Below are 23,666 nucleotides of genomic sequence, written 5' to 3'. Positions count from 1 at the left end.
ATAGAACTAGAAAAAATAGTCCTAAAATTTATTTAGAAGATGAAAAATCCAGAGTAGTCAAAACAATTGTAAGCAAGTGAAAAAATAAAGCAATGCTAGAAGCATCACAATACCTGCTTTAAATTATACTTAGAGATATAATAACAAAAATTGCATGTTAATGGCATAAAAGCAGGTACACAGACCAATGGTACAGAGAAGACACAGAAACAAACACCCACTGATATGGTCATCTTATCCATGACAAATGTCAATACCAAAAACATAAACTAGGGGGGCTGGGGATGTGGCTCAACCAGTAGCGCCTGGCATGTGTGCGGCCCAGGTTTGATCCTCAGCACCACATACAAGAAAAGATATTGTGTCCACCAGAAAGTAAAAATAAATATTAAAAAAAAACATAAACTGGGAAAAAAGACAGCCTTTTTAACAAACGATGCTGAGGTAACTGATTATCCACATGTAGAAGAATGAAACAAGACCCTTTCCTCTCATATTGCACAAACATCAACTGAAAATGCACCAAAGAACTAAGAATTAGACCCAAAACTGTAACTCCTATAAGAAAACATAAGATCAACATTTCAGCATACAGGCACAAGCAATGACTTTCTCAATAGGGCCCCTAAAGCTCAGGAAATAAGGCCAAGAGTTAATTAATGGGATGATATAAATTAAAAGTCTCTGACCACAAAAGGAAACAATTAAGAATGTGAAGAAAGAACCTACAGAGTGGGAAAAAAATCTTTCCTAGCTAATCTTCCAACAGAAGATTAATATCCAAAATATATACACTGAAAAACAAACAAAAAAACCTAACTAATGAATGGGCAAATCATCCAAACAGAGGCTTCTAAAAAGAAGAAATATAAATGGCTAATGAATACATGAAAACGTGGTCAATATAGTTTTTAATTAGGGAAATGCAATTTGAAATCTCAAAGCTACACTGAGATTTCATCTCATACCAGTCAGAATGGGCAGTCATCAAGAACACAAATGCTAATAAATACAGGAGAGGGTGTGAAAAGAAAGGAACACTTTTACACTGTTGGTGGGAAGGTAAATTAGTACAATCACTTTGGAAATCAGTATTGAGGTTCCTCAAAAGACTAGTCATAGAACCACTATATGAGCTAACTATACCACTTCTTGGTATTTACCCTGAAGAATTAAAGTCAACATACTGTAGTGATACACCCATAACCATGTTTATAGCAGCACAGTTCATGATCCCAAACTATGAAACTAGCCTGGGTAACCATAAACAAATGAACGAATAAAGAGAGTGTGATATATATGTACACTGGAGATACATTCAGTCATTTAAAAAAATGAATCATGTCATTTGCAGGAAAATAAATAGAACATGAGACCATTATGTTCAGCAAAATAAGTCTAACTGAGGAGATTAAGAGGAGTGCTAGGGAGTTAAATTGACCAAATTATATTATATATTATGTGTATGTACAAATATTTAATAATAAATATCATCATTATGTACCACTATAATGCACCAATTTAAAAAATGTGGAGTGAGGTCTGGGGTTGTAGCTCAGAGATAGAGCGCTCACCTAGCACGCGTGAGGCACTGGGTTCGATCCTGAGCACCATATAAAAATAAAATAAAGGTATTGTGTCCACCTACAACTTAAAAGATAAATAGTTTTTTAAAATGTGGAGAGAGTACTAGAAGCATTGCCTGAGATTTTTCAGAAGAGATTGAGGAAAGCAAAGCACTGATGTCAGAGCCCTGAGAATATGAATATTTTTAGGTAAGTAGAGGCAGAATGAGAAATGGTAGAGATGAACACTGGTTAGAAATATTGTTAGGCATTACAAAAGAACTTCTTCTCTCACTAAGTCAAGTAATATGTTTTGAGTACTTGCCACATGCTGGATACTGTTCTAGAGATCCATTATCAAGGAACTTACTGAGTGAATGCAAATTGCTGTCTCAAGGATCTCTGTTCCTGTGGGGAAACAGATACTGAACAAAATAATCAACCTTTATCTGATCATGAGAAGTCCTCAGAAGAACATAAGCAGGGAATAAGGTAAGGCCTCCAGGAAAATGAAAGAAAATGCAGGTTCTCATAGACTGTGTTGAGGGCAGGTATAGGAATAAGTCAGGAGACTACTGAGGACAGGAGGAGGGAGCACACTTCCCCTGCCTGCTGCCTCTGCAGAGATAGCAGCTGAGCTGGGGGTGGGAGGGGTACAGAGCCCTTGTCAAATGCCAGAGGACTCTTCCCAGTGGCCTCCCATGGTCTTCCTGCACATTGCAATGCAACCCCAGAATGGAATTTGCTGTTGTTTTTAGTTGAGGGACAAGTTCATGGGTGGCAGGTCTGCAGCAAACTCACCTGGCAGGGGCTCTGCACGTTCTCAGTTGTCTTTATTCACTGCTTATGATTCCTCCTCAGCTGGCTCCTCAGAAAACTAACACTTCTTCTTAGGAGCTGAAAAGCAAACAGCATATTACAACCAGTCAAAAAGCAAGTTAAAATAAATAGAACTGAAATCGAAACTACAAGCATTTCTTCCTGCATTAACCATTGAGGTTTCACACTATTCCTGAAGAAGCAGGAAATGGAGTCTGTGAGATGAGGCGCAGGGTTGTGGGGAAGTTTGCAACCTCAAGGACCAGAATCTGAAGATGCTCTGTTATTTCTCACAGATCAGCACAACTTTCCCTGCCGAAGAGGCTACCATTAAATCAGATGTTGGCACAATACCACATCAGTGATGGGGTCACTGCACTCCCCAGGGTACCACCCCACTCCTGGGCATTCTGAGTCCCCTAGGAAATGGGTTCACTGACTTGCACAGAGCCTGATGGCAAAGCCCCTCATCCTTCTGGGGACAGTAAGATGCACTTGGGGAGAGTCCTGTGTGGGGCCTGATGTGCACTGAGTGGTCTGCATGTGGACAATGTACATGTCTCCAGGCCACCCTCAGAGGCTCCCCTTTACACACTTGCACCACCTGTCAGGGATCCTGCATTTTAAGTGGAAGAACTTTTAAATTTGTGACTCGATGACAGATTTCATTGTTGGAAAATGCTCACTCCAAACCCTCCCCAGTACCACTGAAAAGAGAAATAAATTGTTTTGGAATGACAGAATTTTCTTTTCATTTCTTGAGGCCAAAGATCTCACAAAATCAAAATTAACAGACTTTGATACAGAGGTGGGCACAGAGAATTTGTTCATAGCTCCTATGTCACAGTACAAAACAGGATCCACCCAAGAACTCAGCATCCACATGTCTGTCCCTGGTGCTTGGCAAGGACTAACACCAGATCAGAATCTGGGATTTTCATCCAGTGCTGCTGGATCCCTAAGCCTCTGGGATCTGGACAGCTGCCTACATCAACAGTGTTCACCTCCTGCCTCCTTCCCTCTACTACTTATTAGAGTGAAGTGCTCACCTCCAGCCTCCCTCCCTCCACTACTCACCTGTGGTGAAGCAGTGACCTCCCAGATGGAGCAGCAGAGAGCAGCACTTCCACAGCTGGCACCAGGGTGTGTCCCTGCAACAGCACGTGGCTCCCTGGTCTGCCAGCTGGACCCCACACTCTCCTCTTTTTTCTTGTTTTCAGTAGGCTTTGAGGGAAAGAGAAACTGCACTGGTGGCCTGACATGATCCTGCTCTGATTAGGGAGTGAAGGTGACTCCTCTAGGCCAGTCTATTTTCCCCTTTTTCTCTTTTTTAGTGTCCCATTTCTTCAAAACCCTCACCTGCTGTCAGCTGCCCATTCTGTTCCTGTAGCCTAAGCTGTCGTCATCACAATGGGGAAAATTTGTAGACAAAGTGATAATTTCTAGGGCAGCCAGCTGTTGAAGGACAGCATGGAAATCTTAAGGAATGAGACTTCTTTTCTTCCAAAGGTAATGAGCTGTTCTCAGTTCAGTTCTTGTGCCCCTTCACCAAGTAATTAGTGTCATATACACAATATTGAATGTCATTAGAATGAGAATGTTGTTATTGGGTGCTCTGTTCAAGTACTATGTGTTCTCAATGATCCCATTATCCTCTACCTCGATCGTATTTGATAGGTAACCTGATGGCAAATCAAGCATGGTTAGCCCTCTGACCCTGACCTTAGTCTTTTAATATTTTAGTCACCATCCAAAATAAGGCCTGAAAAACAAGGTGAGTACCTTGGCCTTCAAGATGTTATGTTCCACCCAAATTAATCAGTTAATAGAATTCCTGATGAGCTACAACAGGCAATGATTAGATATTAGCTGCATTCACATATCATTAACCCATTGCTGAGCAGGTCAAATTCTTCACAGAAATGATTTGAATATTCAGCTTTTTCCTTGACCTCATAAAATAATATATTTTGCCACTGGAAAAATGAATTTGATCATATGAGACATTTTGCCAACAAACTGTGCAAGGGACAGCATTTCTAAGACATTTCATATTCATATCAGCCCATTATGTTATGTTCAACTTGCACCCCAGAGGGGGAATATAAACTCACTTTAAGATTGTTCTTTTAAATTGAGGACAAATGAAAAGGACACAAGTTTCCACTTGAATCTAACCCAGAACCTGAAGCTTGCCTTCTGTAGCCATTGAGTCAAAGAGCAGGTAGGAGGTAAGAGTTCTTATAATCTATTCACTTACATTGCGTGTCATCATGCAATACTATTGTAGTAAAATCTGGCTAATAAAGTTTCCTGTCTCTCTTCCAAAGAGTTGCAGCTTCCCCCAACAATTCAGTCTGGGCAGATGACTAGATTCTCATTCCTGCTTTTCTTTGCCTTGGCAATTTCTGGAATGTTGTAGGAAATGTTAATAAAAAACAACTGAAGGAGGATGGAACAATCACTTATTGATTACCAATAAGTATGGCTGTGTCTGTTGACAAGGGAGAAATCCCTACTTGATGGCAATCCAAAGGAAAACTAGAAAACTTCTGAATGTTGACATTGGGGAGTGTATTGACAAATGAAACCTGTTTGTTGTATCTATAATAATGCTTTTCTATACTGTACCTTGATTTGATGATCACACATTGTATACATGTACCTAAAGACCTCAGTGTACACCAAAAATATGTACAATTAAAATAATAATTAACAAAATACATTATAGATATCAATATAAATTACATGTATCAAAAATGAATTTTTAATTAATTATCATTTGGGGCATGTTTGGGTGTACAAATCACATAATTTCTGTTACTTTTCTTCCTTTATTTCCTTTGTTTTTGGAGATACAGTGTTGAATATAACCCAATGTATACCTTCCCCATATTTCAATGTGTATTACAGATAGATTTAACTGCTTTTGTGAAGAATAGAAAAATCACAGGAAATTACTGTATGAAGATAGTTTTTGGGTCTTTTGTTTGTATCTTTTTCTTTTTTTAAGTTTTATGTGTAAGACCAAAGGTAAGAGACAGACTGGTATTGGGTCTCTGCTTGATAAAATCAGTGGAGACATAAAACTCTTCTTGAAAAGTCACTCACACTAGACTTTCAGTCACTGACTCAGTGAACCTGAGTAGGACACTAAAATCAAAAGTCACAGCAATCCTTGTTTTTCAAAATTTATTAGAGCAGACAGGCCAGTACCAGTGGGTTGCAGAAAGTGCATGAAGGAAGGGAGATGGAAAGGACACATTTGCCAGTACTCAGGCTTCAGCAATTCCATGTAGATTTTCTTCCCTAGATCCTCCCAAGTCAGACATATGACCATTTTTTTCTGTACCTTTTACCATTGACTTAAAGACCCTTGGCATATAAGATAACATAGAGACAATAATATTTCAAGTGCTTATTACTTAAAGTCACTGTTTGGGTAATACAATAGTTAGAAAAGATATTTCCATGATTTTCAATTTTTTTGTTTGTTCAGTAATGATTTGATAAGTAATTATTTTTTTAAATAAAATAATTAAGCAAGTGAGCCAAGATGATGAAAAGTTTCTCACTTTAAAATTTTACATGTCTGTTGACTTAGAAAACTTTCCACAGAATAGCTCCGTACATTCAGTGATTTTTTCTCATTTAGTGCATACAGAATTATGTCTATTTCTATATGGTAGGACATATATATAACCTGATATGACTTCCTGCCTCCCTGGGGAAGAGGTTATGAGCAAGGAAGATTGAATAATCAGACAAATTAGCTCTTGGAGGTTACATACAATCTGAGGGCAGATAGAGTTGGTTGTGTAAGTGGGAAGGGGGGAGTAGAAATTATTCTTGGCAGAGTTTACAGAATATCAAGGTCTAGTTGCAAATGTGGGTTTAAACATTAATTTCTCAGCTGGTTGTGCCTCTGTACCTCTGACCCCATTAAAAGATCATCCTTTATTTATTTCACATCAGTGATGGTGACAGACACTACCTGTGAGTATAGTCCTCAAGTCTGGGTCATTCCTCATTCCATGAGTAACATATTCAGTGAGAATAACCGGAAAAAACATCTTCTCTGTTGGTTCCAAGATCCTACTCATAAAGTTTAAAAAGAGATACTTTAGTCTCCCCCTGTAGTCTGTGATATCTGATTTGTGGTAGTGAAATACTTCAGTAGATTATTATTAACCTTTACTGCAAAAAGTGCTCCTCATATATGTTTTCAAAATTTGTCGGAGATGATCAATTGCAGATTATGAAGTTTTTAAATGTTGACTTTAGTAACAGATCAATAAGACTATTTGATAAAATTTACTCATTTACATTTTTCCTATTTATTATTATTCCAAAGCATTCAGACCAGCATTAGTGCAGAGAGAGAGAGAGAGAGAGAGAGAGAGAGAGAGAGAGAGAGAAAACACCCAATAGCTCTCTAAGGGTTAGGCCCAGAATAGCCTGGATTCCAGTTATTAAAAGAACTTTTCTCATATTTTATAGAAGTTTGGCAGAATGTACATTGTTTCTTCCATCCCATTATTCTTTCTCTCTATTCTCTTCATCTTTTCCTCTGTACTCCAGCACCTGCTTCTCTAGATACTTACAGAAACGGTTTAATCACAAATTTTAGTTATAGAAAAGATCATTCCAGTCATTATTTTGCTAGTTTCCATTGCACATCATTTCCAAACTAATAGATTCAATATAAAGAGGTAAAATCATTACAAATACACAAATTATTATCCCTCCTTGAAAGCTATTTCTGTTTTAGAAAGTGTTGTAATTTTGAGTTAAAGTACACATTGGACAACTTAATGTTTTAAATTATATCATAAGTTGAATTAATGGGCCCTTTGAGTGGCCACTTGATACCTTATTATACATCTGACAGATATGTTTTCATGTGCACATATAAAACTCACTGAAAATAATAATAGCAGGAATATTTATAAGAGCTCCAAAGTGAAAGCATTGTAAGTGTTCATCTGCCATTGCAGGGAAACAAATCATTGTATATTGGTTAAATGATTTGTAGTAATGAAAATTTCCAGTCTGTAGTTCAACCAAACAAAAGGTATAAACAGCACAATCAAAATGTTGAGCAGAATAAATGAATTCTAGATCAGGCAGAGGGGTGGGAGGGCAAAGGAGGGAACAGGGGATTAGCAAGGATGGTGGAATGTGATAGACATCATGATCCAAAGTACATGTATGAAGACACAAATTGGTGTCAACATACTCTATATATAACCAGATATATGAAAAATTGTGCTATATATGTGTAATAAGAATTGTGATGCATTCTGCTGTCATTTATTTTTAAAAAAAATAAATTTAAAAATGTTGAGCAGACTAACTAGATACACATATACAGCAGACTAACTAGACACACATATACTAGATACAGTAGAACAGAAACTGTGTGAGTCTACTTATGTAAATACATGAACTGACAAATCTAATGTTTGTTTTGAAGTCAGAACCATTGCTTGTCCTATGTCTCAGTCATCTCATGGTATTTGGAGTCATTTTTGAATCACTGGATGATTTAAAGCCCAAACTCAAAATAAGATTCTTTCATAGACTATCACTAAGAAGGGTTGCCAATTTGTTCTCACCTTCTTTAACTTTTTTAACCTGTCAGCTTCCTGTTTTTGTAAATGATAAACAACAAAGTTATTCCCAGACTTTCCTGAAATAAATTCCAGGGTCCATTTTAGGACATAAATTAAAACTTTAATTTCTCCTTATAAGTGAGATTGAAAGTGAAAGTAGGGCCAGGCTACTTTGAAAAGGGTGTAATACTAGGAAATCAGCTGCATTTCCTTCAGACCAATAAAATTTATGTTTCTCTCAAGCAAATCAAAAAGAGTTCTAGGGAAAATTGAATCTTTTTGTGATATTTACATGTAAAGGAACTGAATTTTTCACCTATCCATTAAAATTGTTTCCAGATAAAGTAAATTTATTGTCTGAAAATAAATTTGGAAATATTGGTTAAGAATGACTTACTTTTAGGTCCATTTAGTGTGCTTTCATCTGGAAAAAAGTACTTATGAATTCATCATGATAAAACCTCAGAAGAATATATACTCTTAAATTTACAAAATCGTCAGCTAATTGAAGGGGTCAGTGAGTTTTGTTTATTTTTTTTCTGAGTTTTCCTGTATTATGAGTTTATTTTCAATGAAGTATTTTTTAATAATAGAAATATGCATAGAAAAGAAGAATTTTCCACTTAAAAAGGAAAAGATTTATTTGAAGACACAATTTCTGGGTAACTTCTGAAATATTAGTATGAATCTTCAACTGGTCACTAACTTGTTAGACCAGTTGTTATTTGCTTAATATGAACTAACTATGTACAAAACTAACATATAAGGATTCAGCTGGGCACAGATCAGTTATTTGCATAACCATGTACATTATGGTGTTTAGATAAACAAGTTTGTTTGGAATAAGGGGTTGTCCCGGGCTTCAGACTGGGAGAGAAACCAGGATTATGGCAGCCACTGGAACTAGAAAAGGGGCTTTATCCTGCTCACAAATTAGACAAAAGTTGATGACAATAGCAGGTTGGAACTTGTGTGAGATGTTATTTATTCCTGCAATTTACTTCAGCTAATTATAATAAACAGCATGCTGTGTGTTTGGACATTGATCCCAGTTTATAACCAGGGGTGATTAACAAGCATGTGAATTTCCCTAATCTGGATGAATCACCTGGACAGGTGGTGATTTCAGAGATTTGTCTGTGAATCAATAAAGAAGCATTTGTTAACTGATACAAGGGTTGGTATAAATGATAAAGTCTGTGGGGTTTAGAGTGTGGGATGGGGCCAGAGAAGAAACAGCACCTGATACCCTTCAATGAAGAAGGCATGAGGAATGGCCGGCTTGGAAGTTCAGACCAGCTGTGTCCTTCTCAGGGCCAGAATCTGCTGCCTCCCCCACCCCACTCTGGAGAGGATTCTGCCCCCATCTCATTTAAGGCCAGAGTCTACTGTACAACTTAGCCATTGCTGTCCCCACTGTTTCACAGAGCAGGATCTCCCAAAGCTGTAGATTGATTCTTCAGAAGATCTTTTTGTAAAGATTTTATCATTACAATGATGTTACATGTAATATACAGAGGGAATGTTCTAGGACTATTTTTCGATGGGATAGCCATGATGCTAGTGACTGCATACATTATTCTCAGAAATGGCTTCAGGAGCCAAGACAGCCTATGTGATTTTTACTTAGTTTAATGGTAACAGTTTTACCCAAATATTTAAACTTTAAAGTGATTTTTTTTGAGTATGTAGTCTCTTGGTCTCTGCTCACCTTTGATCTCCTTTTCCTTTTCTGTGAGAGTCTTATCTGTCAGTGAAGTTGCATCAGTCACTGACTCCTAGGACAGCAAATATTTGTGCTGAATTTCTTCTGTCGTAAGAGTTCAGAGGACAGTGGAAGTGCTGAGTTTGTTCTTGTCCTTTTTCCCATGACCTTTACCACCAGGTACTATTCCACTCGGGTGAAGTAGGGCTGGTGGTCAGAACTCCCTGTCACAGAGGCAGGCACATGCATCAGGATTGGCAGTCATGAGATCTTCTAGCAAGAGAGCTTTTAGGAGGTATGTAGAGATCCTGGGAAAGAGAGAATCTCTGAACTTATAGGTGGAGGGTTCTAATTTTGTAGCTGTTGGTGCTGTGGTTCCAGAGGGGAGGAGTGGTTTGAAGACTAAAGCCATCATGGAGAAAGCAATCCACAGGAAAAGGGATGGAGTAGGTTGGAAGGGGATCAAGGTCAGGGTAACATTTGACAGAAGGATTCAATGGTTGCAACTCTTGGATCCAGTTCTCCTTAAACCTAATTTGAAAAGCATATTCTGGGGCACACATGTTTAAGGCCTTATTGAAAGGTCATAACAAAAACCAAAAAATCAGGATGTCTTGTGTTTTCTAGTTCCTTGTTCTTAGAAGCAGTCTTTTCTAGTGGAGTGGACTTTTGCTATTTCTAGTAGTACCAAACCCACTTTCATCCTGTTCTTGGAATTTCCCAAACACATATTATTTCCTTTTCAGTTTTGCCAATTATACTTGTATTTGTTTGAATGTAAAAAAATCCATACAAAGTGTTAAATACATGGAAGAATATATGATGTAAAGTTAGTCATGCTCTTTTCTTTCACCTCAACTATACTCGTGCCTTCCTATTGAGACTATACACTAGTGTTTTGTATTTTCCACAGGTAGGTTATCACATATATACATATTCAATATTTTATAAATTAAGTATTCATATTTTCTACATTTTTCATTCATTAATGCTAAAGCTTGGAGATGTACCCCTACACATACAACTTCCCAACTTCTTACAATGATTATAGACTATTATTCTGAAAATATGTCCTGTGATTTACCTTATCAGTACCTGACACAGAGACTTTCAATTGCTTCCAGTCTTTTGTAATTATTATGATACTGAAATAAGTAAACCACTATAAAAATCATTTATAATTGGGTAAAAAGACACATAAGCGAATTTCCTGTATATGAAATTGCTAGATCAGAGGTATGTGCATTTTAATTTCTGATGTATATTACTAAAACTCTTCTTCACTGCCCATTCAGAAGGCAAAACTATGTGCTTCACAGTTTTATTTCGCACATTAGTTTTAGTATAAAGGAAATTTTCTTCATTTTTTTTTCTATTTAAACAATGTGGTTGCTGGTCATTTTCCACAAGAGCTCAACATGACTTAAAAAACCTTCATGACTAAATATGAATTGCAAATATTTTCTTCACATTGCTATTTAGCTTTTTGCTTTCCTTAAGCCTTTTTTAGAAATCATTTCATATTGTCTTCATTGTTTCTTATTTCTTCAATTCAATAAAAATCATTTCTCTTAGGGATAAACTCATATTCTTTGATAACTACTTTTTATTTTTAAATTTTTCTAGAATGAAACTGATATGACACAATCTCCTTTAAAAGGAGCCATAGTAAAATGTTATTAAAATAAAAGATGCCTCATTTTATAATTTCCTATCAGGAATCCTCTGGCTACTCTTAATGGAACTAATAATTTTCATCCCTACCCCAACTAGTTTTACCAGTCCCAGGGAGTATTACAAGGAAAACAGTGGGAGCTGTATCAAGAATCTGTGAAAATATCGAGGGTGTCTTCTTTTTACATGTTTCAATCTCTTCTCTTAGATATATCTCTTTAGTTAATGCCTCAGATTTCTCTTTAAATCCCTCAGTAAAAAGTTTCTTCTTGACCTATAAAAGAGGAAGAATCTCAAAAAGATTCTTTTGAGAATCTCTGGTTATTAACCGCCAGAGTTCAGAATTTAAGAAATTCAGCAGTTAAGCACATGTGTCTATTTCTCTACCACCTTAAAATATTCTTTGTTATTTCCAGACCTTTGACCTGAAGAGGGGGAGTACCCAGGGCTTACACACTTGTGAGATTTCCTCACACTCACTGGAGGTGGAGAGGGATTTTATTCTAGCATAAAGGATGCTGTGTCGGGGAGAATGAGGTTGAATTCTGATTGATTCTAGGATCCACCAAGGTGGCATGGCTGTAATCCTCTAAAAAGTCATGGTAAATGCTGCCCTTGTACAGAAAACTGGTCATCAAGCTCCTGGTTGTGATACAGGTTTGTTGTACTCTACTTGTATAGATGAATCAGGAAGACACAGAAGCAAGTGGAGCGATTTCTGATCTTTCACTATCCTAATCTTATATGAGGCCAAGTCTGATGCATACAGACCAGAAGGATTTCTTTGAGGTCTCTTGGATGGTTGTGCCAGAATCCTCCTCAATTGGGGCACATAATCTCAACAAAGAGTACTCCACCACCAGGGGGTTATTGTTTGTACCCTCCAAAGTCTATCAATACACAGAGTGCTAGAGTTGCATAGATTTATAGGCTTCATTAGGATCCAGGTGCACTTGAGGTGTCTGTGTCAGTGAAATATTTACCTTTTAGTGTCCCTTTGGAATGCTGTCTGTATCTAACATTTTGTCCCATCCCATCCTGAGAAATCAGGCAGTGTCTGTCACATCCTGCCAGGCCCTATAGAGACTCACCTTCAGCTTGTGCTCCAGCACCCTTTCCTGCTCTCTCAGAATGTTCTCCCTTTCTCTCTCCATTTTCTCTGTACCATGTTTTCCCAGAAGCTTCTCTCTTGGGCCTCCATCCTTTCCTGCCGCTCCTTCTTTGCTGTCTTAGCATCTCCTGTTCCTTCTCAGTTGCCTCCTTCTTGGCCTGCTCAGCTGCTCCACAAAAATTTTAGAAGAAAGAAGAACAACAAGCTTGCATTCTAGCCTCCTACGTTAGCACACCAAGGTGATTTCAGAAAAGGCAAGAGGGAAATCTCTCAATCTTCCCAATAACCACAACCGCAAAAGTATGTTTGCAAATGTGATGGAAAACTATTTGCTGGACTCCTCTCTTGCTCTCAGATTTAGCAGGTCATGTGCTCCATAGCAGGAAGAAGCTTCTGGTTTCAGGAAGGTTTTCTTGTCCAGTCAGTCAAGGTCTGTGTAGGAACCTCCCCACCCTCTGAAAGCTATGATCTCTCCTATATCTGCTATGGTCTTCTTTTTCTCAGTGAGGGCTTTATTTGACTGCAGGATGGATTTTCTATGGCAGATAGTGGATGTCAGAAGTTCTAGGGGACCTCCTGTGCCTGGGGAAACAAAAGAAACAAAAACTCTTTAGGTATCAAAAATCAGGTCTTTAGATGAGAATGGTAGTATTCAATAAAACTATAAAACTGACTCTAAATTTTGTGTCTTTCTTAATTAGGACTCCATAGTGATTTCTTTCCTTCTGTAGAACAATAGAAGTTCATGTTTTCTGTTGAGACATGAAAACCTTGTATAGCGACCTCCTTCCTAGGTTCCCAGCCTCCTTTCCCATGAATGTTCCCCACCTGCAGGTTGCAACCCCAGGTTAAGCCCTGGTCACATGTAGGAGCAGGTCTACAAAAACATTCCCCCTCCATTATTTGTGGTATGTGCAAATCTGTTTTTTCTGTTCTAGCCTTTCTTAACTAGAATTATAGCAGGAGGAGTCCAAAAGAAGAAAAGAGTTTCTTTGACTGGTATCTCCCAACTATTGTACCACTTAGCTTTTCTAGGCTGCCTTCTGAGTTATTTTTATCTTTGTTGAGATTAACAAATAAAAATTGTATACATTGCAGGTATATAACATGATGTTTGATATATGTCTGCATTGGTATATGGTTCCTGCAGACAAGCCAATTTTCATATTGATTACATCACAGTTACATTTTCTATATTCATGAGAATGATGAGGTCGACTCTCTTAGTAGCATTAAGGTACACAACTGATTATTTTGTCTACAGTCACATTTGTACATCTGCTGTGCAGGACTTACTCATCTACAGATGCATGTTATGGTGCCACTGAATGTGAACTATACAGCATTTGTCTTTCTGTGTCTGACTCACTTCCTTTAGTAAAATGTTTTTAGGTTAATTCACGTTGTCATCATTAGCAGGACTTTTTTAAAATAACTAAATAATATTCTATTGCATATATGATATATATATATATAGTTGTATTACTTACTAATCACAACTGCATGGTACTGGCATAAAAACCTACACAAATACCTGTAGAACAGAATAAAGAGGCAGGAAAGAATGAAATTGGACTGTTGTCTTATACCTTATGTGAAAATAAACTAAAATTCATTCAAGGTTTAAACATAAGACCTGAAACTGTAAAACTCCTAGAAAAAAACTTAGGGTAAAAACCCTTTGACATTTGCCTTCTCAATGATTTCTTGGATTTAAAATCAAGGCATAGGCAACAAAAGCAAAAATAAAATAAGTAAGTGGGACGGCATCAATCTAAAGTTTTTTCAAAGCTCAAAGAGTATAAACAAATGAAAAATAAAATATGTAGAACAGAAGAAATATTTGCAAACTATTCATAAGATAAAGGGTTAATTTCAAAGTATATTAGAAACTCCTACAACATAGGAGTAAAAAATAAAACAGAATACATGATCTGATTAAAAAATGGGGAAATGACCTGAATAGACATTTTTCAAAAGAAGAAATTCGAATGCAAAACAGATGGTTGTAAAAGTGATCAACATCACTAATACCAGTGAAACACAAGTGAAAACCACAATGAGATCACAGCACATCTGTAAGGATGCCTATTATCAATAAGCCAAAGGAGAACAGAAGTTGCTGAGATGTAGAGAAAAGGGAGCCTTGTAGAACAGCTGGGGGGGATGTGAAGTGCTGCAGCCATCATGGAAAAGAGCAAGAGAATTCTAAAAGAAGAAAAGAATTCAGAGTTTCTAAAGGCTGCCCTATCAGCTCTGTCACTGGCTGGCTGTGTGATCTTCAGCCACTTATTAGATCCTCATGCATTACATTTCATTACTGCATAGGAAGAAAGTAGCACCTAGCTTACATGATTCTCAGAATTAAATTGATAATGCAAGAAATGACCTAAAATTGTGCCTGGTATAGGAAGTGAATGTTCAATGTCTGTTAACAACTGCTCCTCAGCATCCTCAATGTTACTATCAATCAGCACACACCCAGTTACCGTTAAAAAATAGTGTTAATACACCATATCCTGTTGAATATTATTTTACCCACTTGAAGTATGATACATTTCATGAGAACAAAGTTATTCCCTTCATATTGTATCTTCTTATTTGGCCTAAAAAACTACCATTCTTGATAGATAAAAGAAATGGTTGCTTTTACCTGAATTCCTGGTTCTAAATCCTCTCTGGGAAGAACTATTTTCAGTTTATCTAAGAGCGTCTAATGAGTAGCGAATATAAAATGCTATAAATGTCAACATATTGCCATTCTTTGCCTTTGTTTCATAAATGGTTCTGTGAGCTTAGAGTTTGCAAAAGAACAGCACAGACCCTCTGACCACACTCTGTTGGCTGTCCCCCCAATCCCCTTATTCCTTACCTTTACTCCTCTCCAGGGCACTACCTTGTAGGTCTGTTCTACCCCCCTACTCTTTGCTACTGAGTAGACTGTGGCCTCCAGGAACAGAGAACGCTCCTCTTGAAATACTTTGCATCAGGGGCGCTAAAAGCCACATTAGCCAATCCCAACAGAATTGGAAAGATGCCTCCTCATTCTGCAGCAAGAGAGCTTCCTTCTTTCTATCTATGGTGTCCTGGAAGGTAAATGTAGAGGAATATGATAAAAAGAAGTTGTTAGAAGGAAGGTCTAACTGAGATCCTCTTGGAAGAAGCAGTCTGACAGCCTCAGAGTGGTCTGGGACATGGAAAGGAGCCAAGAGACGTGCCTCAGTCCCAGGTCTGGTCAATTCTCTGTGCAATGGAAAATTGCCTTAACTCCCTTGGGGTCAACTCCAATCTCTGTAAAATGATGGAGCTGGAAAACATAAACTGTATGGTTTATTCAGCTGTAGTATTAATGGAGACCCAAACACTAAAGTAACTAATAAAAAGTTAAATTTGGACTAGAAGTAACTTTGTCAGGAAATATGAGTTGCTGTGGTTGAAATTATATACATGGCAAATAATTCCCCAAGGAATGAGTTGAGTGCATTCTGAAAAGAATTTTGAACCCTTCATAAATTTTTTCACTGAGAGTTTAAATATTTTGATTGTTTGTCCTTGCAAATTACAATCCACTAGATTTCCTAAGAGATTTTTGTCAGTGTTGTGTCAGTTCTAGATAGACTGAAAGGCAAACTTCCAGTGAAGGTGCCTCTAGTCAGCAGAATTAGGCAGTCCCAGTTTCTCCCTTGGTGTCCACACCGGGCCTTATCCCTGGGCCTGTGAATATGATGGAGATTAATTCTATAATTCTAATGTGTTACACAGCACAGGTTGACTTTAAAAATGGAGAGTACTCCATAGGACATCATCTAATCACGCAAACTTTTAAAAGCAGTTTTCTCCTACTGTGGCATAAGAGGAAATCAGAGAGGCTAGAGAAGGTTTTGATGGGTGCTTGCTTGTTTGAAAGTGGAGAGGGCTTCCCCAGAGCACCAAGGTGAGAACTAAGGCAATTTGAGTCCTTATTTTAAGTGAGTGGGGCGCTGAGCAGAGCACTCACACACCCTGTGCAGACATCTGACTGTGCAGAGCACTCACACACCCTGTGCAGACATCTGACTGTGAGCTAACACATTCATTTTGCTTTAATCTGCTAATTGCTTGATAATTTGTTTTGCAGCAATACAAAATTAAGTGCCATCTTTTATAGAAAGAATGCACAGTATTGTGAAAAGCTCAGATGCACACCCACATACACACACACACAAAGTTCTTTCTATGATGAGAATGATGCAAACTCTGGAATCTAAAGAGTCCAAGTCTCATTGCAGAAGAAGAGGAATCAGGGAGGATGAATAAAAAAGACAATTACCACCCGCTTCTTCTGGAACTCCAGCTTCTCGTCCTTGAAGGATGCTCCATGAAGACTGTGATGGCTTCCCTCTCACAGGCTGTGTGCACCTCCAGCAGCTCCTGGAGTGTGTCTGTGGGGAACTGCACCCGCTGGGCCATCTGCTCACTGTAGTGGTCAGCTGCCTTCTGCACAGCTGCTGAGTTCTCACACTGGGCCAGAGTGGTCACTGCATTCTTCAAGCAAGGAATGGTTTCTTTGTTGATGCATTTATGTAGGTTTCCACCAGAGTCCCCAACCCTGAGTGACATGGAGTATATGAAAAATCTTACTTGTCATTTTTATAAGCTTTAAGTACTGGCATTATAAAAAAAATCACAAAAACACTGTTTATCTCATGTTTTCTTCTTCTTCTAGTGTACTTACTACTTTTTCTTTTTTGTGTCCTCCAAGAATAAATCATTATTTAATAATATTGTTTTTCCTATACACTCCTTTTATAGTTCTCACATTCACCCCATTACACAATTACAGATTGAAACCAAGAGGTTTTTTTAATGAAAAATAATTTATTAGAGGAAGTAAATTACATAATTTGTGAGTCTTGATTTAAAATAAAAATGAAAAAATATCATCAAAAGTTTACAGAAAGCAACATAGAGTTTGGAAACAAGCGTAGGCCCATCTCTACATCGGGACTTCATGATTGCATAGAACACATGCTCCTGAAACCAATGCTGTTTAAATTTGTTTCTCAAACACACAATGAGCTGGCATGGGACTCATGACCTGCTGATTCTTTTATGACTAGTTTCAATTTATAAAATATCTTGTATATTCTCACAGGGAAACATTTAATCCTATGGAACTTTCCCTCAACTTACAGATTTTCTTTCTTTAGTAGTAGCTTCTGATGGTACCCTTAGTGTACTAATTGTATGAAATGTGTTAAGCTTCAACTAGTCCTCAGATATAAAAACTTTAAGAAAGATTCATTTCTGTGTGTGGCATGAATGTCTGCTTCTCCACATGCCTTTACAGAAGCAAACGGAATTACTGACAAACTCACAAAAGAATCACAGTGTTATCATACATACTGAACTCCCCAGAGACATGCTTTGGGACAACAGAAACTCAGGATTTCCAGTCACAATGATTCTCCCTCCCAGGGTCGTGGTCTTTGCATTGGTGAAGACATAGGAACAGAAGTTTTTTAATTGCACCTGAAAATTCCTTTCCAGCTGGTTTTGTGGAACTTTATCAATGTGGGATATAACAGGCGAATCAAAGCCCTTTGTTTTGGAAAGAAACATCTGATACACTCTCTAGCCCTGTTGGAATTTTGGATTTTTTCACTCTTTCCTGTAAAAAGAACACTCATTGAGTAGACAAGCCTATAGGAAAAGGGATTGAGGACTTTTCTAAGAATATTGAATCTTTGTCTAACTGTAGCTCCCAAGCTACTGATCTTCCATTATTCAATTTTAAAAAAGCAGTGTTCAGTTAACTTGAACATCATTTTTTTTATCAGAACTGAGAGTCAAGGAAGTACTTTTGTAGAGACACTCATCTCTAGTGAAGAAACCTATAAATTGTCTCTTTACCCCTTGTATAGTGGCAGATAAATTATTTATTAAAAGTTTGAAATGACTGATTAATCACAAAAATTGTCAGAAAGACTTTTATGATAATTTAATCCCATGTCATAAATAAGATGTGGGCTCTTCAGTAAAATAATACTAGAAATAAGGCCAAGATGTTCCTGGGAAAAGTAACATGAGGAGGAAAGATGATACCCAAAACTGTAGATAAAAATGGTTCACAATCCAAGCCCAAAATCTACACACCATAATTATGTCTAGAATTTCCTTCAGCAGAAAAGTCCAAAGTAAAGTGAATTTCAATGTAATGTGTACTTTTTGATGTCAGATTATATTGGACTTGACTTTGTCTTACAGAGATTTTCTGGTATAAATCTGCTGTTCAAAATAGATGTTAGTTCAAAGAATGAATAAACATGGGTATTGACAAGTACCAGTACTCATGTACTCTGCTAAATATACTCGTGATAAATTTATAATATAATAGTAAGTATAATAATATTAATATATAATAATATAATGTAAGTGTATAATGTGTAAGTATATAATAGTATAATGTAACAGTATAATGTATAATAGTATAATGTTAGTCTGTGGGATAAATAAAGTGATGTTGTCCAAAAGTAAAATGAAGGGGACCCAAACTCCAGTATTCCTGGAATTATGTATCACTGTTTTCCCCCCATGAATGATTCATTATACAAACATCTTTTCTCTGAAGAATGTTACTATATACTTTAGAATAATAAGTGAAATACTTTTTAAAGTAGGTCCTTACATTTCCTGTGATTGTAGGTTTACTCATTTCTAGTTTGATAAACTCTTTTCCTCAAAATACAAGGACCAGTTACACTTCATAAGTAATAAATATATGAGCCTTAGAAGTGGTAGCATTGATTGTAATCCTCATTATTTTTCATGGTATGATTATTCTAAAATTATGGGTACAACACTAAGCCCTAAATTTCCTTAGTAAATATAAAGTTTAGCCTCTGGAGATTTTTTTTTAAATAAATACGAAAATCATGGTCACTTGTCAATCATTAATCACCACTAGCAAGGGCCTCAATCCAGTCTCAAATAAACAGGTATATCGAGCAATGAAAGTCAGGGCTTAGTTGATCCCGCTTCTTCATTGAACCTCCCTGCACCAAGGCCACCCTTGGATACCTGAAATCAGCTTCAAGGTATTTTCCAGGTACTCATCTTCTGTGATGGGGAGTCTATCCATCCTCAGCTCCATCATGAAATCTCAAATAGGCCAAACAAAGTCTGGAAAGAAACTTACAAACTCAATGGAGTCCTCTACTTCATCAGGCATGAAGTCAGATTTTGCCCTGATTAGTTGTGTTAGTTCAGTCACATAGCTGGGATCTTAGCTAAGGAATTAGAAACATCACAATTTCCAGATCACTTAGCAACAAGTTTTATGAACATTCCCTTTTTTTTCCAGGGTCTACTCTTACTCAACCAAGACAATCAAGTTAGAAGAGAGAAGGCACAGTCTTGGTTGCTATTCTCTTAACCTCCCTCAATAAGACATGGTTGTCTGGTTCTTGGAAGGATACTGTAGCTGCTCCAGGGCATGGTGGTCAATAGTGCCCATGCTCTTGTAGACAAAGGTGCTGCTGAGAAGCACTGCCAGGACAAAGATCCAGGAGTCATTCTTAGGGTCACCCCAGGAAGCACACGAGAGAAGAACTTAGAAGTCCACTCTTCATTCATTCATTCATTTAAAGTTATTCAGTCTTTCTTTTATTCTTTCTGAATATAGGTGAAATAACAGAATTTTAAGATAATGCTAAATTTAAATCCCATTATTGATATTTATATTTGTCTCTCTCAGAATATTAGTTTATGTAGCTATGAAGACAAATGAAAGTCATTCTCAATGTGCATAAAATAATTAATGAAATACCTAAAACGTTGTAGGTGTCTCATAATAAGTGGGCAATAACTCATGACAAATTTCATCTTCATCATGGCTGTGGTAAGGATGTAATCACATTTCAATTAAGTTGAACAACACTTTTTTTGACATCTGACAAAATGCCACACCCTGCATTTGGTTTTGTAGATACAAAGTTCTGACAGTCTCTGCTCACAGGAATATCACTTTATAGAGGCGCAGATACACATAACACATATAAACACAGACCAAATGATAATCTGTGAGGAGAGGGAGCCAAAATTATTTTACAGAAAGAAAGAGGGAGGAAGGGAGAGAGGGAGGGAAATGGAGAGGGTGAGGGAGAGGAAGAGAGAGGGAGGGAGGGGAGAGGAGAAGGAGGGAGAGGGAGAAAAAGAAACACAGTGAAGAGTGGGGTGGGGAGGTTCATGAATGTGAATAATTGCTCTGGGGATTCAGAGCAAGAAGTTATTAGCTGTTTTTTAAAGAGCTGTAGAATATTCAGGGGTCCAGCAAGTGGAAGGACCAGCAGCAGCAGCAAGCCTCAGTTGTAGAGCACAGAGTTCTTTTATTTCACTGAAGCAGTGAGCCTGCAGGCCAGAGTGAAAACTAGCAAGACTTAATGAGATCAATGGCAAGACTTAAAAGGCTTTAAAATAGATCCAGAATTTACTCAAATCCGGTTACAAGTTGTTAAGTCAGCCAGTGGTTCTGCTGTTTGGTGTGTATTTATTAAATTAAATTGTACATCCCAGTATTAAAAAGAGAAGACCTGTCCTAATTTACCAAACTAATGGTTTGGATGTGAGGTGTTCCCCAAAAGCTTATGTGTGAGACAATGCAAAAAGGTTCAGAGGAGAAATAATTGAATTATGAGAGCCTTAACCCAGTCGGTGAATCAATGCCCTGAGGGGATTAACTGAGTGGTGACTGAAGGTGGGTAGGTTGTGGCTAGAGGAGGAGGGTTTCTAAGGGCATGCCTTTGGGGAGTACATTTTGTATCTGATAAGTGCAGTCTCTTCCTTTTTTTTTTTTTTTCCTGATCAAACTGTGAGCCACTTTTCTCTGCCTCACTCTTGCACATGATGGTCTGCATTACCTCAAGCTCCCAGGAATGGAGCCAGTTATCTATGGACCAATTTCTCTGAAATCACGAACCCCCATATAAACTGTCCCTCCTAAAATTGTTCTTGTCAGCAAATACTGAGAGCCACAGCTGAGTCGGAATGGCCCCTGGCATTTTGCCAACAGTATTAGTTGACAGGCAGGCATTACTATCCACCTTGGCCCATACTTTGGAGTTCTCATGGGGATTCCCAGGGATTCCCAGAGTGTTCCTATTGTTTGGGGAAGGGCAAGAGGAGGGATTTCCAGAGGAGATAGTTCCAGTTGCTAGTTCCTAGACAAGTGGCATGGAAAAAAAAAATCTTTTCTCACTAATTTTCCAACAGAAGATTAACATCCAGAATATATAAACTAAAAAACAAACAAACAAACAAACAAAAAACAATTGATACATGGGCAAATGAACCAGACAGACACTTCTAAAAAGAAGAAATACAAATGGTCAACAAATACATGAAAACATGGTCAACAAGATTTTCAATTATGGAAATGCAAATCAAAGCTACAATGAGATTTCATCTCATACCAGTCAGAAATCAAGAACACAAATGCTAATAAAGACTGAAGAGAGTATAGAAATCAAGGAACACTTTTAACTGTTGGTGGGATAGTAAATTAGTTCAATCACTTTGTAAATCAGTATTGAGGTTCCTCAAAATACTGGACATGGAACCACTCTATGAGCCAGCTATACCACTTCTCAATATTTACCCTGAAGAATTAAAGTTAACATGCTATAATGATACACCCAGAACCATATTGATAGCCACACAGTTCACAATAGCCAAATTAGGGAACTAGCTTGAGTATCCATCAACAAATGAATGAATAAAGAGAGTGTGATAAATATGCACACTGGAGGTATATTTAGCCATAAAAATGAAACTCATTTGCAGAAAAATGAATAGAACATGAGACCATTATGTTAAGCAAAATAAGTCAAACTGAGTAGGTAAAGAAGAGTGCTGTGGAGTTAAATTGACTCAAATATATTATTATGTACAGATATTTAACAATGAATACCATTATTATGTACATCTATAATGGATCAATTTTTAAAATGTGGAGAGAGTACTAGAAGCATTGCCTGAAATTTTTCAGAAGAGATTGAGGAAAACAAAGCACTGATGTCAGAGCCCTGAGAATATGAACATTTTGGGGTAAGCGGAGGCAGAATGAGAAATGGTAGAGGGGAACTGTGGTTAAAAATATTATTAAGCATTACAAAAGAATTTCTTCTCTCATTAAATCAAGTAATATGTTTTGAGTACTTGCCACATGCTGGATACTGTTCTAGAGATCCATTATCAAGGAACTTACTAAGTGAATGCAAATTGCTGTCTCAAGGATCTCTGTTCCTGTGGGGAAACAGATACTGAACAAAATAATCAACTTTTATCTGATCATGAGAAGTCCTCAGAAGAACATAAGCAGGGAATAAGGTAAGGCCTCCAGGAAAATGAGAGAAAATGCAGGTTCTCATGGACTGTGTTGAGAGCAGGTATAGGGAATTAGTCAGGAGACCACTGAGGACAGGAGGAGGGAGCACACTTCACCTCCCTGCTGCCTCTGCAGAGACAGCTGCTGAGCTGGAGGTACACAGAGCCCTTTAGACAAATGGCTTGGGACATTCCCAGTGGCCCCCAAGGTCTCCTTGTACTCTCCAGTGCAACCCCAGAGTGGACTTTCCCTTGGGGAACCCCAGAGTGGATATCACTGTTGTTTTTAGTTGAGGGACAAGTTCATGGGTGGTCAGTTCTGCAGCAAACTCACCTGGCAGGTTTGTGGCAATCAGCACACAAGTTGTCACTGTATTCACCGCTTGTGTTTCCCCCTCTTCTGGCTCCTCAGAAAACTAACCATTCTTCTTAGAAGCTGAAAACCAAACAGGATATTACAACCAGCCAAAAATCAAGTAAAAATAAATAGCACTGAAATCGAAACTACATTCAGTTCTTCCTGCATTAACCACTGAGGTCTCACACTGTTCCTGATGAGGCAGGGAAGGGAGTTTGAGATGAGGCGCCTGGTTGTGGGGAAGTTCAACCCTGAGGACCAGAATCTGAAGTTGCTCTATCATTTCTGACACATCAGCACAACTTTCCCTGCCAAAGAAGCTACCAGTAGAACAGGTGTTGGCACAATACCACATCAGTGGTGAGTCACCACACTCCCAAGGATACCAAGTCACTCAGGACACTCTGTGTCCCCTTGGAAATGGGTTCACTGACTTGCACAGATCCAAATGGGGAAG

At 37.8% G+C, this 23,666-nt stretch overlaps 1 protein-coding gene and 1 pseudogene across 3 annotated transcripts in view; both read right to left on the bottom strand.

The window, feature by feature from the left end:
- The window catches only part of LOC101962564 (guanylate-binding protein 3), a 28,827-nt gene extending 24,655 nt beyond the window's left edge, over positions 1-4,172 (bottom strand). The window contains exons 1-2 of one of the 2 annotated variants that reach the window (XM_078026658.1): positions 3,462-4,172; positions 2,367-2,462 (exon numbers count right to left, since the gene is read on the bottom strand). The gene's annotated coding sequence lies outside the window, so the exon portion shown is untranslated. Of the gene's footprint in view, positions 1-1,935; positions 2,013-2,366; positions 2,463-3,461 lie in introns of those variants that run through there. The other variant, XM_078026659.1, reaches the window with a different exon arrangement.
- A 1,390-nt stretch (positions 4,173-5,562) lies between these two features.
- Positions 5,563-19,621, bottom strand: LOC101962843 (guanylate-binding protein 7-like; annotated as a pseudogene). Its single transcript, XR_013428354.1, has 4 exons — positions 19,549-19,621; positions 16,799-17,077; positions 13,980-15,575; positions 5,563-13,071 (listed from the first exon to the last, which is right to left on the bottom strand). The product of XR_013428354.1 is annotated as a guanylate-binding protein 7-like (transcript).
- Between the last annotated feature and the right edge of the window lie 4,045 nt (positions 19,622-23,666).

The sequence above is a fragment of the Ictidomys tridecemlineatus genome, chromosome 11 (genome assembly GCF_052094955.1).
Source record: "Ictidomys tridecemlineatus isolate mIctTri1 chromosome 11, mIctTri1.hap1, whole genome shotgun sequence".
Lineage (NCBI taxonomy): Eukaryota > Metazoa > Chordata > Mammalia > Rodentia > Sciuridae > Ictidomys > Ictidomys tridecemlineatus.
The sequence above is the reverse complement of the archived record's forward strand: the minus strand, read 5'-3'. Positions and strand labels throughout refer to the sequence as shown.